Source organism: Homarus americanus, unplaced genomic scaffold (genome assembly GCF_018991925.1).
Source record: "Homarus americanus isolate GMGI-L3 unplaced genomic scaffold, GMGI_Hamer_2.0 scaffold31050, whole genome shotgun sequence".
NCBI lineage: Eukaryota > Metazoa > Arthropoda > Malacostraca > Decapoda > Nephropidae > Homarus > Homarus americanus.
The window spans coordinates 5330-21303 of record NW_024730958.1 but is presented as its reverse complement, the minus strand read 5'-3'; the positions used below and the strand labels follow the sequence as shown (position 1 = coordinate 21303).

The window sequence follows — 15974 nt, the reverse complement described above, 5'->3', positions numbered from 1 at the left end:
TAAGATACACTCACAGTACTACATAAGATACACTCAGGTACTACATAAGACACACTCACAGGTACTACATAAGATACACTCACAGGTACAATAAGATACACTCACAAACTACAAAAGACACACTCACAGGTACTACATAAGATACATACACCGTTATGTATGAAACCCTATTAACGGATTATATGAGTAGGGTAGTCCGTTATGTATGAAACCTCTATTTAACGGATTATATGAGTAGGGTAGTCCGTTATGTATGAAACCTCTATTTAACGGACTATATGAGTAGGGTATCCATGTAATGAAACCCTCATTTAACGGATTATATATAGGGTAGTCCGTTATGGGCGAACCTCTATTTGAATATAGTAGGGTAGTCCGTTATGTATGAAACCTCTATTTAACGGACTATATGAGTAGGTAGTCCGTTATGTATGAAACCTCTATTTAACGGATTATATGAGTAGGGTAGTCCGTTATGTATGAAACCTCTATTTAACGGATTATATAAGTAGGGTAGTCCGTTATGTATGAAACCTCTATTTAACGGATTATAGGTAGGGTAGTCCGTTATGTATGAAACCTCTATTTAACGGATATAAGTAGGGTAGTCCGTTATGTATGAAACTCTTTTAACGGATTATATAGTAGGTAGTCGTAGAAACCTCATTTAACGGATTATAGAGTAGGTAGTCCGTTATGTATGAAACCCTATTTAACGGATTATATGAGTAGGGTAGTCCGTTATGTATGAAACCTCTATTTAACGGATTATATGAGTAGGTAGTCCGTTATGTATGAAACCTCTATTTAACGGATTATATAAGTAGGGTAGTCCGTTATGTATGAAACCTCTATTTAACGGATTATATGAGTAGGGTAGTCCGTTATGTATGAAACCTCTATTTAACGGATTATATGAGTAGGGTAGTCCGTTATGTATGAAACCTCTATTTAACGAACTATATGAGTAGGGTAGTCCGTTATGTATGAAACCTCTATTTAACGGATTATATGTAAGTAGCTAATCCGTTAGATCGAGGTCCGTTTTATGGAGGTTTTAGTATATATAATCCCCGACCCCTGTGACTGCCAGAGAGTCTTTTAGGCTCCGGACCAGTGACTGACCCAAGAGTCTTTCAAGAGTCTCCATTACTCCCGAGAGTCTTGAGGAGTTTATGTTCCCACCGGTGCCAAGAGTTGCTGTTGTTAGAGATATACGATGGAAGAAATAATAACAGAGGAAATTTATGAAACTCGATGATGTGGTTTGTATAATAAAGAAACACACACACACACACACACACACACACACACACACACACACACACACACCACCAGGGTCGCTCTCTCTCTCTCTCTACACTCGCCTCAGGAAATGCTCCTCTGCGTCGGTGAGCACGTTCAGCAGTCTCATTTTTTTTTTTTTACTTTCCTGATGCTTGGAACGTATCACACCGAGTGGAAATTCTGGAATTCTGTGGGTACACTGTCTTAACATTCCTCCTTCTTTCTTCTCCCTCTCTCCCTTCCCACCCAACCCTCCTAGCACTATGGATATCAGGTGCCACTTTAGGATGCCCCATCTCTCAGTAACCCAACCTAACCTAACCCAACCTAACCTAACCTAACCTAACCTAACCTAACCTAACCTAACTCAACCTAACCTCCCACCTCTTAGTCCTCAGTAACTGCCTCATCCTTCCTTATACACCCACCACCCATGTATCTACACCCTAATCTCAACACGTCCACCCAGTTACTCCTCCTCTCTCATCAACCCCCCCACCACCCACCTCGAGACCGTCATGACCCAGTATGTGTGTGTGTGTGGTAAACTGTACACAGACACACACACACACACACACACACACACACACACACACACACACACACACACACACGTCTTAAACAACTTTAACAATCATATCAAAAGCGACAAATATGACTCATTTAAGCGTCTTTCACAGAGAACCATTTTTACCTTCGTTTAAATACCATCTGAAGTTACTACTATTCCCCAGACTACATAAAAATTAACTTACAAAATACACTTATGCATAATTACGTGTTTACCTGAGAGTTCTTATCACCTTAGGCCAGTGATAATATTGATAGCTAACAGGTGAGAATAAATTACCTTTTCTACAGAGCAATACATCAACACCACCAGGTAGTGTACAGGTGAGTCTATTAATTAAGACGTATGAGGTTAATCTATAACAAGGTAATGACCGTAATCTTCACACCTGTCTCTACCTTATGAGTTAATGTTATGGCGCTGGTCATTATAGCCAGGGGCCATTAACCTTTTACCATATGTCACACACCACTACGATAAAGCTCCTTTATACCATTCTTTAATCGCTATTATTACATATTTTTAAAACTTGAAAAATAGAAATGGAAATAACTGAAAAAAATAAATAAAACGAGTACATATTTTTAAACAATGAACAAACAAACAACTGTAAATAAATGTAAAAAAAACAACAACCAAAAACAACTACATATTCTCACAAGCTTCGTAAATATATAAGAATAGAAAGTTATTTACCAACATATATTACAGAAGCAATATAAAGCCTTCCAGGGCCTTTGATCTGTGACATTACTAGAGGTTTGCATGGTCATCTGTATCGACTGCGGCCCCAGAGAACGTATTTAGTTCTCCATATAATCCGTTAGATGGGGTTTTATAACGGAATTTCGATATAACGGTTTATTCTCCATATAATCCGTTAGATGGGGTTTTTATAACGGATTTCGATATAACGGATTTAGTTCTCATATAATCCGTTAGATGGGGTTTATAGATTTCGATATGGTTAGCTCTCCATATAATCCGTTAGATGGGGTTTTTATAACGGAATTTCGATATAACGGATTTAGTTCTCCATATAATCCGTTAGATGGGGTTTAACGGAATTTCGATATAACGGATTTAGTCTCCATATAATCCGTTAGATGGGGTTTATACGGAATTTCGATATAACATTTGCTCTCTATATAATCCGTTAGATGGGGTTTATAACGGAATTTCGATATAACGGATTTAGCTCTCCATATAATCCGTTAGATGGGGTTTTTAACGGAATTTCGATATAACAGTTTAGCTCTCCATATAATCCGTTAGATGGGGTTTTATAACGGAATTTCGATATAACGGATTTAGCTCTCCATATAATCCGTTAGATGGGGTTTTATAAGGAATTTCGATATAACGGATTTAGTCTCCATATAATCTGTTAGATGGGGTTTCATAACGGAATTTCGATATAACGGATTTAGCTCTACATATAATCCGTTAGATGGGGTTTTTATAACGGAATTTCGATATAACGGATTTAGCTCTCCATATAATCCGTTAGATGGGGTTTTTATAACGGAATTTCAACATAACGGACTTTCATCTCTAAATAGTTCGTTAGATGGGGTTTTCATATCAAGATAATCTCGATATAACGGAATTTTAAATCGATGTAGTTCTTTAGATGGAGGTTTCATATATAACGGGCCTTCGATATAAAGAATCTTCCTCACCATATCGTCCGTTAAATAGAGGTTTCACTGTATATAACTGTATAGATTGAATTTCTTTAGCAGTTTAAGGATGAATAGTGTCTAACGGACTTACTGAATGCCAATTCATCATTGCTGACCCCTAACTACAGGACCACACACACACACACACACACACACACTCAATAAAACTTTAATCCCGTCATTAACTCCCAATTAAGTTAAACCTGAATTAAAGTTGAAGCCCAAGAAGAAAAGGCGATGCGGTAGTGTAAATAAAAGAGTAGGTGGGGGAATCCTTTTGACCAGGAGGATGTAGAGAGGGAGGAGGATGTGAGGGGGGAGGAGGATGTAGAGGAGGATGTAGGAGGGAGGAGGATGTGGGAGGAGGAGGATGATGTGGGGAGGGATGTGAGAGGGAGGGATGTGGGGAGGAGGATGTAGAGAGGGGGAGGATGTAGAGAGGGGAGGAGGATGTGGGGGAGGATGTGGGGGAGGGAGGAGGATGTAGAGAGGGGAGGAGGATGATGTAGAGGGGGGGAGGGATGTAGAGAGGGGAGGATGTAGAGAGGAGGGGAGGAGGATGTGGGGGGAGGGGATGTGGGGAGGGGAGGATGTAGAGAGGGGGGGATGTGGAGGGGGAGGAGGATGTAGAGAGAGGGAGGAGGATGATGTGAGGGGAGGAGGATTAAGGGGAGGAGGATGTAGAGAGGGGGAGGAGGATGTGAGGGGGAGGAGGATGTAGAGAGGAGGAGGAGGGATGTGAGGAGGGAGGAGGATGTTGTGGGGAGGATGTAGAGAGGGGGAGGATGTGGGGAGGAGGAGGGATGTAGAGAGAGGGAGGAGGATGTGGGGGGAGGAGGATGTAGAGGGGAGGAGGATGTAGGGGAGGAGGTAGAGAGGGAGGAGGGGATGTGGGGAGGAGGATGTGGGGAGGGATGGGAGGGGGAGGGAGGATGGAGGGGGGAGGAGGGATGTAGAGGGAGGAGAGGTGTAGAGAGGGAGGATGTGAGGGAGGAGGAGGATGTGAGGGAGGGAGGAGATGTAGAGGGGGAGGAGGATGTGAAGGGGGAGGGATGTGGAGAGGGAGGAGGATGTGGGGGGAGGAGGAGGAGGATGTGGGGAGGAGGGATGTAGAGGGGGAGGAGGATGTGAGAGGAGGAGGAGGATGTAGAGGAGGAGGAGGAGGATGTAGAGAGGAAGAGGAGGGGCAAAGAGAAGATAAAATAAAGGGAGAGAGGAGAGAGACGACTCGTCCTCCCTCTTCCCTAGGGTACTTGCAGGTGTATCCTATTGCTACTACAGGTTAATTAATGTCTTCATACCTTACCTAACCCCAGTCTAACCTAACCTAACCCTACCAGCCAGTCTAACCTAACCTAATCTAATCCTACCTAGCCCAGTCTAACCTAACCTAATCTAATCTAACCTACCAGCCCAGTCTACCTAACCTAATCTAATCTAACCTAACCCAAACCCAGTCCAGTCTAACCCAACCTACCCAGCCCAGTCTACTTCAACCCAACCTAACCTCTTCTCGGCCCAGTCTAACACAACCTAACCTGCCTACCTAGCTACTTAACTTGGCCCAGTCTACCTAACCCAACCTAACCTAACCACAACCTAACCTAACCTAACCTGGCCAGTCTACTTCTTCTCCTAACCTAACTCAGCATGTGATCTGCTTTCTCTGTCAACAGGTTAGGTTAGGTTAGGTTTACTGATGAGATTATGAATATATTATAAAAATGTTTTCCCAAGTTAAAAATAGATTCACCCGAGAACTTCCTAATTACAGCCGGAGTTTAATATTCATTCATAAAATTCGCTGTTTCTGATGGTTATGACGTCATCACTGTCCGCCCACGTCATCACTGTCCGCCCACGTCATGGTTGTTACGTCATCACTGTCCTCCCACGTCATGGTTGTTACGTCATCACTGTCCGCCTACGTCATTGTTTGTTTACACTACGTCTTCAGTCGGGTGTGTTAAGTCAGGTGTGTTAGGTTAGGTCAGGTGTGTTAGGTTAGGTTAGGTGTGTTAGGTTAGGTTAGGTTAGGTTAGGTCAGGTGTGTTAGGTTAGGTTAGGTTAGGTTAGGTTAGGTTAGGTCAGGTGTGTTAGGTTAGGTTAGGTTAGGTGTGTTGTGTTAGGTTAAGTCTCCAATCACGTGTGTTATTTAAGTTACCTGATAATATAAGATGAATAGCCTCCAGATGGTCTTAAATAACCTACACTAAACCAATAAACCACGAGACAGGCTTCGGAAGGTTAAACAAGACTCCTGTTAACCCAAGACTAAACCTTACCCCCTGTACTTCAAACATTCATTGATGGTTTAAAGTTTCAGTGTACTTTAAGATATCAAACAGTATTCATAATTATAGATGCATGTATACTGTATAACCTGGCATGTATTAAGCGGCCTCTAGTGAAAAGTCTGAAGCTCTTAGTAATTAATTTAGAGTTCAGGTGTTTGATTATTTATACATAAGCCTTTTAAAGTCTAAGAGGTAAATATTGTTAAGAAATGAAGAGAAAGGAAGGTTATAGTTAATGAGTCTAAAAGTACCCCAAGGCGTGTAGTGTAAGCTACCTGGCTCACAACCCAATTAAGGGAAGGTGCATCAGGTAAGGTAAGGTACACCAGGTGAGATAAGTTACACCAGGTGAGATACGATACACCAGGGTAGGCAAGTATTCTCCCTAAGACAGTCAGAACCACACACACACACACACACACACACACACACACACACACACACACACACACACACACACACACACACACACACACACACACACACACACACACACACACACACACACACACACACACACACTCAGTTTCCCGAGACATTAAAGGCTTCTAGGTTACTCGTGGACCTCTTCAAACACGGACGCCTCTGATGAAAATAAATTATGGAAGGACAGACAGACAAACTCAACCACCCTGAAGATAAACATCCCATTACCTCGATGGTTTCATAAAAAATAAAAAATAAAAAATAAATTCCTTTGACGATTTTTTTAATGTGATGTATTTTTAGTATCGTGGGAAAGTTTGTATTAAGGTAAATTGTAAATATAAACATCTAACGATATATTGATGATTTGTGTGATTGAAAATGAACGATATATTGATGATTTGTGTGTGAATGAGTGAATGAAAATGAACGATATATTGATGATTTGTGTGTGAATGAGTGAATGAAAATGAAAAATAGTAAGAATATGTGGAGTTTCTGAATGATGAAGCATTATTGAATAGAAATAATGGAGGAGGGTGAGAAAGGGGACACACACACACACACACACACACACATACACACACACACACACACACACACACACACACACACTGAAGCTCCTCCACTCCAAGCAAACTCAATCCTCTTCAAGTAAACATTTAAAAAAAAAGGATATATATTTTTTCAAAAGTTTACAATTATATAAACAAAAAATCCCAAAGAAACTATTATAATTTACCTTGAGAATGAAGAAGTAAATTATAATTGATGCTATGATAAAAAAAATAGTGTTGCTCTTATACATTGCGTCACTAGCATCAAACCCTATGGAGAAGTATTTAATCCCAGTTAGGAAGGGGATTTAGAAGGGATTAATGGATTTGATAGCAGGAGTAGTGTCTAGGGGGAGGGAGATTTAATGCCTTCATTTTCCTTTTCACTCTCCTCTCTTCTCCTTCTTTCCTTTCTCCTTCATTCTCCTCTCTTCTTCACCCACTCTCTCCTTCCTCTCTCTCTCCTATCCTCCACTATTCCCTCACCATCTTCCATCCTTTCTTTTCTCCCATCCTTTCTAAATCAGCCCTCCCCCCCCCCTCCCCCTCCCCCTCTCCCCCTCTCCCCCTCTCCCTCGGGTAATTCAAGAAGGTGGAGCCTCAACACACTACCTGCTCTCACCTGCTCTCACCTGCCTCTAGTGTGTAATTAAACCACTTTTCTCTCTATGATTTTTCACTCAATAGAATTTTTAAAGTGGAGGATTATAGATGTTTCTTTTACGGGGAATTATTATTATTTTTAGTTGGGGGGGAGGGAGGGGGGGGGGTAATTATTTCAAGGTGATATACAGGTGTTAATTTAAAGGTGAATTAAGTCAATGAGGGACAATTCTTATGAGATTTTTTAGAGATATAATTAGTCTCTCATCATAATCTCAATTTACAAAGTATCATTCAGGTTCAAACATAGAATCTCTTTTATAAGGAATAATTACAATAAATCAATTTTGCTTGGGAATGGAATCAGATCAATTTAGGAAGGTTAATTACCAGGTGACCGAATGAGATCTCTGTTGATAACTTATGAGAAGAGAAATAAAATGTGTTTGTTGATGCAGTAAACGACTAGCTGTGAGATATCGTACTCAAGGGGTTAAGATATCGTACTCAAGGGGTTAAGATATCGCACTCAAGGGGTTAAGATATCGTACTCAAGGGATTAAGATATCGTACTCAAGGGGTTAAGATATCGTACTCAAGGGATAAGATATCGCACTCAAGGGGTTAATATATCGTATTTAAAGGGTTAAGATATCGTACTCAAGGGATAAAATATCGTACTCACGGTTGATATCGTACTCAAGGGATAAGATATCGTACTCAAAGGGTTAAGATATCGTACTCAAGGGGTTAAGATATCGTACTCAGACCGACAGACAGACGGGACAGAAAGCAATTCCCTATCCCTACCTGCGGGCAAAGTAACTAGTAAGGTTAATTTCAATGGAATTTTACACATGAGGCCGTATCAACCTGGGATGACGTGAGACTGGTAGAGAACAAGAGGAGGAGGAGGAGGTCGAGGAAGAGGAGGTCGATGAGGAGGAGGTGTCGATGCGGAGGAGGTCGACGAGGAAGAGGAGGACAAGGAAGAAGAGGTCGAGGAGGAGGTCGAGGAGGAGGAGGAGGAGGAGGCGGTCGATGGCCGGCAGGAAGAGCCTCGAGAGAGTTCATGCTTCATAAACTTGTCGTCTACAAAAGCCCAAGTTTATTGTTTATTTAGTGGAGTAATAACTCGTACCAAGGGATGGAGAATAATCGGGGACAATAATCCTCTTGAAGTAATCGATATTTGACGAATAAAACACAAATAAACGATTACAATAGCAGAAACTGATTGATGATTGGGTCTTGTATATTTGTTTACTTGTGACGTCAATGTGTTATTAGCCAATAGTAGTTTAGAGATATTATGTTTACTTGTGACGTCAATGTGTTATTAGCCAATAGTAGTTTAGAGATATTATGTTTACTTGTGACGTCAATGTGTTATTAGCCAATAGTAGTTTAGAGATATTATTTCACGCATTATGTTGGTGTTTTGACGTCGCTAGTGTTATGTAGGGCACTAGAACACATGAACCCACATACCAAACCTCACCACCACATAACGCCACAAGTGTTATGTAGGACAGAACACATAACCTACATACCAACCTTCGCCACCAAATAACGCCACAGTGGTAGGAAGTATAATAGTCATATCCCAACAATTGTCTCTTTGATGCCAGACCACAACAAGGCCATCACGAGGTTGGCACATACCAGGCGAGGCGGTTCAGTCCCTTCTCCCTCACACATCTCCCCCTTGCTTCCACCTTCTTCCATCTTTACCTGTTCCTTCCTACATATCGTTCCAACTCTTCCTGCCCCCCCCCCCCCAATACCCCCCCCTTCTAGCTCCTATTAAAGCAATCATCACATACTAGCGTGGTTAAGTCTATACACAAAGTAATTAATGACTCTTAATTAGTAGTTAACTCATCTTCTTCCCTTTAACAATCTTCTGTATATTCTAGCTGTTGTTGTTGGTGTTGTTAGAAATAGTAGTAGTAGTAGTAGTAGTAGTAGTAGTAGTAGTAGTAGTTTATTATGGTCACTTAAAATGCCATTACAGTTATCATTAATGTGTATGTTGTTTTTTTTATCATATATTTTTTTCGCTTTACGCAGGAGTTGAGATGCTTAAAAAAAATAAGGTAATTTACACATCTTCCAGGAACAAGGATAGTGAGGCTCCGGAGTCTGTGTGGGAGAACAAGTTGGTGGAATGAACGAAAGATGAACAATGATGATTAATGATGAACACTGATGATGAATGATGAACAATGATGATGAATGATGAACAAGAGATATTTAAACCAAAACATTGAAACATTTTCCTTTTACTGAACGATCAAGATGGTGGGGAGGAGTTGGAGGTGAAGTTGAGGAATATCCTGACCTGACCTGACCTGACCTGACCTGACCTGACCTAACCTGACCTGACCTGACTTGACCTATCCTAACACATAAAGAAACTAGACATATTTCTGCAGGTTTCTTGTTAATTTTGAGTCCTGACAGAGATTTTCGTTACCCAGGTCTTAGAGATGTAAGACTCATTAACAAATTGCAAGACTACTATAACTTGTGGTCATGTTTCTAACGCATTATGCTAATTGGAAATTTATTTTTATTTTACGTAAAAGTTTTTAAGTGCACCCAAGCTGCATTTAGTTACAGATTCTGACGCGTCGAAACACTTTACCTTTTAAGAATATTGTATCTTCTACCCAATAAAGGAGTTTTATACCATTAAGAAAGATCATTTAGAAAAAGACTTTGGACTGCGGGTATATTCTGAAAGCGAGTCATAATGAATGTAGAAATTACTAGACAAAGAGCTAATAATATTCATGGATATCTGAGGCGTCATTTTTGTTTTCCAAGGCGTAATAAATTATCCCTCACACTTCCACACACCAACATCGTATAAGGCACAGTTATTCAGATTCGTTTAACTAGTTCCTACACACATTACACCACGAATACCACCAATTAGATATAAAATTCCTTATCACAGTACAATAGAATGATCTTGTTAACTATCTCACTGTGGGTCAATCACCTTAATGACTGGATTACAGATGGGAAAGCTTAAGGTCACTAGAACTGGGTCAAACTGGTGCTCGCTATTCACTACGACTGGAGCGGCGGAAGATTGGAACAAATGTGTAGGAGGAGGAGGAGGGCAGAGGAAGAGGCCAGAGAAGGAGGCCAGAGGAGTAGGGCAGAGGAGGAGGGCAGAGGAGGAGGCCAGAGGAGGAGGCCAGAGCAAGAGGGCAGAGGAGGAGGCAAGAGTAGGAAGTCAGAACAAGAGGCCAGAGCAAGAGACTAGAGAAGGGGGGAAGAGCAGGAGGCCAGAGGAGGAGGTCAGAGTAAGATGCTAGAGCGGGAGGCAAGAGGAGGAGGTCAGCGTAGGAGGTCAGAGCAAGAGGCCAGAGCAATAGGTCAGAGCAAGAGACCAGGGAAGGGGGGCAGAGCAGATGGTCACGGCAGGAGGCCAGACAACAGCGTACTTGAGATTTATGGTGGGAAGAGGAAGCCACTTTGTGTTTAGAGTCGCTGATCCAGGCCCTAACTGTGAGTAATGCCGCCAGGGTCGTGAGGGAACTGTGAAGACATCTCACCTCTCCCTCCCTCCCTCCCTCACCTTCTCCCATCCCCTCTCCCCCAGTTTCTCACCTCCCTGACCCTGTCTTGTCCCCTCCTCTCAGCCACCTCCCAACAATTTTTCTCTCTCCTACCCCCTCCACCCACCTTTCACCTCCCCTCCACCACCTTTCCCTACCCTCCACCCACTCACCTCCTCCACCACCTTCACTTTCCCCACCTTCCTCTCTCACTTCTCCCCTACCTTCTACCCACCTTCTCACCTCCCTCCTCCAACCTTCTCCTCACCTCCACCCACCTTCACCTCCACCACCTTCTTCACTCTCCCCACCTTCCTCCCACGGGTCCTCAGGTCAGAAAGATCAAGGTACTCAGCAGGCTAGACGCATCACGTCGCGGCCTGAGCTGTCACCTTAGTTGACGGCAGGAAATATTCACCGAGGGAGGCGCTGAGGCCAGGCACTGGGAATACAACTTCTGAAGGAGGATGAAAGATCTGCTCAGGTATTACGTGACGCAAACACCTGAGGGAGATAAAACAGAACTGAGGGCGGCGATGGTGTCATGTGCGGCGATGAAAATGCGGCGATGGTACTCATGTGCGGCGATGGTACTATGTGCGGCGATGGGTTCATGTGCGGCGATGGTACCATGTGCGGCGATGGACTCATGTGCGGCGATGGTACTCATGTGCGGCGATGGTACTCATGTGCGGCGATGGTACTTGCCATGGTACTAGCGGCGATGGTACTCATGTGCGGCGATGGTACTCGTGTTGATGGACAAAATAAGAAGAAAAACAAGATTGACTCATAAATAAAAATATATTTCAAGTATTAATGTGAATAGTCTATATTTTTTTTATTGGTTGTTTTAGTTATTCATAATTTATCGAAAATCTCAATCAGTTTCTTCTGTTTTTTGTGTTTTTGGTGGGATATATTTTGCATTACCGTATACATTCGTCCCTTTATGCAGTAGCCTCATGCTTTGATTATTGTTCCACGTTAGCTGTGGGGTTAGAAGGGGTAGGGGGGTAGGGTGGGTAGGGGCAGGTAGGGGCAGGGGTAGGGTGGGGTAGGTGGGTGGGTAGGGGTAGGGTAGGTAGGGTAGGTAGTGGGCAGGTAGGGTAGGGCAAGGTAGGTAGGGAGTAAGGTAGGTAGGTAGGGTAGGGTAGGCAGGGCCGTACCTGCTCAATCACTTACCACCACAAACACCTCAACACTAGGCCTCTAATTCGGAAAATTAAGTTTTATAATTAATTAACAAAAGATAATTGAAAACCACGATTGGAATTACCTGACAAACACATCCATGAATACAACCATTAATGAGGCTGAATAATGCCTTTGTTTATAAGACTCCCAGGAGGCTGCGTGTCACACCACCATCGCTACACCACACTACACCACACTACACCATACCATCCTCAGCCCTACAGTGTTGCCAACCACCAGGTCGAAATAATCTTTCTTTAATCCCGAATATAATTTATATTTTTTGCCAGATCATCAAGTTGACTCGAGATGACAACTGGCATGGAAACGTTGAGGCGGAGATATATATTGAGTGGCATAAAAAAAAGAGAGAGAGAGAGAGAGACGGACACACAGAGATAAAAGTGTCTCTTCTAAATCTTTTCACCAACACATTTTTTTTTCACTTTTTGCCGGAAACACCAGAATTGCACCATCTCATCACCACTATCACCACCATCATCATCACCACTATCACCACCATCATTATCACCACTATAAAGTCAAATAAACATTAATTATTGAAAATGTAAAAAACGAAAAAATCCACAAGTCTACGGTGTTACCTTACCATATTTCACTTCCTCTGCTACTATCGGCCGCTCGTGTCTCTCTCTCTCTCAATATCTCACCCTCCTATCTCTCTCTCTTTATCTCGATTTCATCCCTTTATTTCTATCTACTATTTTCCTTCTTTCCTTATGATTTTTTCCCTAATTTTTTTTTTCCATCTTTCCTTTCGTTCTTTCCTTGGGTTTGTTGTCGTCCGCAGTAACTCAATATAGTAAAGGGAAAAAGATGATAAATTGTAAAAACTCTTTTCTTACTATTTATCTAGTAAGTCTCACACACACACACACACACACACACACACACACACACACACACACACACACACACACACACCATTAGCTGAACTGTTTAGGTTGAGTAGTTAGTGCTAGGTTATGGGGGGGGGAGAGAGAAGGAAGGAGGAAGGAAGGAGAGACAGACAAACAGACACAGACAGACAGACAAAGAAGACAGACAAAACACAGACAGACAGACAAAGATAAATATGGTAAATTATACTGACAATTAAATAAAATAATTTACTTTTTATTTCAACCTATTACCAAATAACACCAAATAAATAACCAAACCAAATCTAAATAAACAAACCAAACCCAATCAACCAAACCCAATCAACCTAACATAAACCAAACAACCTAACCTAACCAAACCAAACACAAATATAAACAATGAAGCAATATGATAACAGATGGATTGAACTAAGAGAAATGACTTACCAACACAACTAAGCATGTGTGTGTGTGTGTGTGTGTGTGTGTGTGTGTGTGTGTGTGTGTGTGTGTGTGTCGTTTACAAAAGGTATGGACCAATCTTAGCCATTGTACAGTATTTTATCACGAAGGAATAGGGTCTAGTAGTGGTAATGGTGGTAGTGGTGATGGTGGTGGTGGTGGTGGTAGTGATGATGGTGGTAGTGATGACGATAGTAGTGGTGGTGGTGGTGACGAGGATAGTGAGAATGACTTTAATGGTGATGGTAGTGATGCTTGTGGTGTTGATGGTGATAGTGATGATGGCAACAGTGGTGGTGAGAATGGGAGGTGAAGCGGAGGTCTCTTCCAAAGTATATAACTCGTGGCCAGGTTTTCAAAGTATATAACCTCAGGTTGTGGTTCTTCCAGTATATAACTGTATTGTCTCAAAGTATACACAGGTCTCTTTCCAAAGATAAACTCAGGCCAGGCTCCAAAGTATATAACCGTATCGTGGTTCTCTCAAAAGTATATAACTCGTGGCCAGGTCTCTTCCAAAGTATATATCTACCAGAGGGAAAAGTTTGGAAAAGTCATTACGACTGTCATAGCGTGAGACTGCAGTTGGGGACGATTCCTAACTTAACCTAACTTAACCTAACTTAACCTCAAATGCCAAGGTAATCCCAGTCCACCCAACGGTAATTGCGTCCTGAATTTTACAAGTTGGGAATGTGAAGGCGGGATTGTGCGTTGTGTCGGCCGTGATGCAACCTTGTGTACGCAAACTTAAGTACACAGTGCGCTACAAACACGAACTATAACAGATTTATGTAGAGATATAATTTAATACATAGCTACAAAAAACATGAAAAAAATAGTAAAATTATATACAAATTATCTTAAAATGCGTCAATATTACTTACCTTGAGTGGCGGGAGTAATTAAGGTAGGCAGGACCAGGTACACCTCAACACAAGTAGAATAAGAAGAATCAAGATTAAAGACAGAACCAGGTAAAAGAACTGTAACCAGGTAGATTAATTACAACAATGAAATAAACTCCATAATAAAATAAAATTAATAATAATCACAACCCATAACTGTAATAGCCTCAGTTGTTAATTAAGATGTTATAAGAATATTTTTAATTAGTGTTATATTTAAGTTATGATTAAATAAACACACAGGTATCCAAAATAATAATGTTAAATAATAAAACACAGTATCATGAGGCCATTTAATGATTATAATAAAACAGATTCCAAACACCACACAAACACAGAGACAAACTTACATGTGAAGGATGGAGACAGACAGACAGACAGACAGACAGACAGAGACAGAATTAACAGCTGATACCATAACCCACCAATCCAACACCAGGTAAGGTTCAGTTATACATCATAGCATCTGTCCAAACACCCTATACTATATTACCCCCAGAGAGATTAATGATTGAGATGGTCGTTCGTCTGTAATGGTTGAGGTGGTCGTTTGTCAGTGATGAGGAACCTTGCACGACCACACACGACTCAAGTTACGATAACGACTCGATCTGTTTATGGGAAAAGGATGTTAGTTGATGATGTGTGTGGGGGAGGGGAGGTGTGTGTGGGGGAGAGGGGGTGTTTGTGGGGGGAGGGGAGGTGTGTGGGGAGGGAGGTGTTTGTGTGTGGGGAGGGGGTTTGTGTGTGTGGGGGAGGGGGAGGTGTGTGGGGGAGAGGGGTGTTTGTGTGTGTGTGGGGGGAGGGGAGGTGTTTGTGGGGGGAGGGGTGTTTGTGGGGGAGGGGGGGTGTTTGTGGGAGGGTGGGGAGGGGGTGTTTGTGTGTGGGGGAGGGGGTGTTTGTGTGTGTGGGTGAGGGGGTGTTTGTGTGTGGGTGAGGGGGTGTTTGTGTGTGTGGGGGAGGGGGGTGTGTGGGGGAGGGGGTGTTTGTGTGTGGGGAGAGGGGTGTGTGTGTGTGGGGAGGGGGTGTTTGTGTGTGGGGGAGGGGGGGTTTGTGTGGGGGGGAAGGGGATGTTTGTGTGTGGGGAGGGGAGGTTGGTGGGGAGGGGAGGTGTTTGTGTGTGGGGAGGGGAGGTTTGGGGTGGGGAGGGGTGTTTGTGGGGAGGGGGGTGTTTCAGGGGAGGGGTGTTTGTGGGGAGGGGGTGCTCAGGTGGGAGGTGTTGTGTAGAGGTAGTGGGGTGTGGGTGGGAGGGGGGGTGTTAGTGTGTGGGGGAGGGGGTTTGTGTGTGTGGGGGAGGGGGTGTGTGTGGGAGAGGGTGTGTGTGTGGGGAAGGGAGGGGGGTGTGTGTGTGGGGGAGGGGGGTGTTTGTGTGTGGGGAAGGAGGTTCAGTGTGGGGGAGGGGGAGGTGGCTAGGGGAGGGGAGGTGTTTGTGTGGGGAGGGGGAGGTGTTTGGTGGGGGAGGGTGGTCAGGGGGAGGTTTGTGTGTGTGGGAGGGGTGTCAGGGGGGAGGGGGGGTGTTGGGGGG

The 15974-nt window shown here is 43.0% G+C and overlaps 1 protein-coding gene across 1 annotated transcript in view; it reads right to left on the bottom strand.

Annotated features, from left to right (window-relative positions):
- Window positions 1-14447, bottom strand: part of LOC121867403 (FMRFamide receptor-like) — a 114058-nt gene extending 99611 nt beyond the window's left edge. Inside the window, exon 1 of the mRNA XM_042367316.1 lies at window positions 14429-14447. The gene's annotated coding sequence lies outside the window, so the exon portion shown is untranslated. The remainder of the gene's footprint in view (window positions 1-14428) is intronic.
- Between the last annotated feature and the right edge of the window lie 1527 nt (window positions 14448-15974).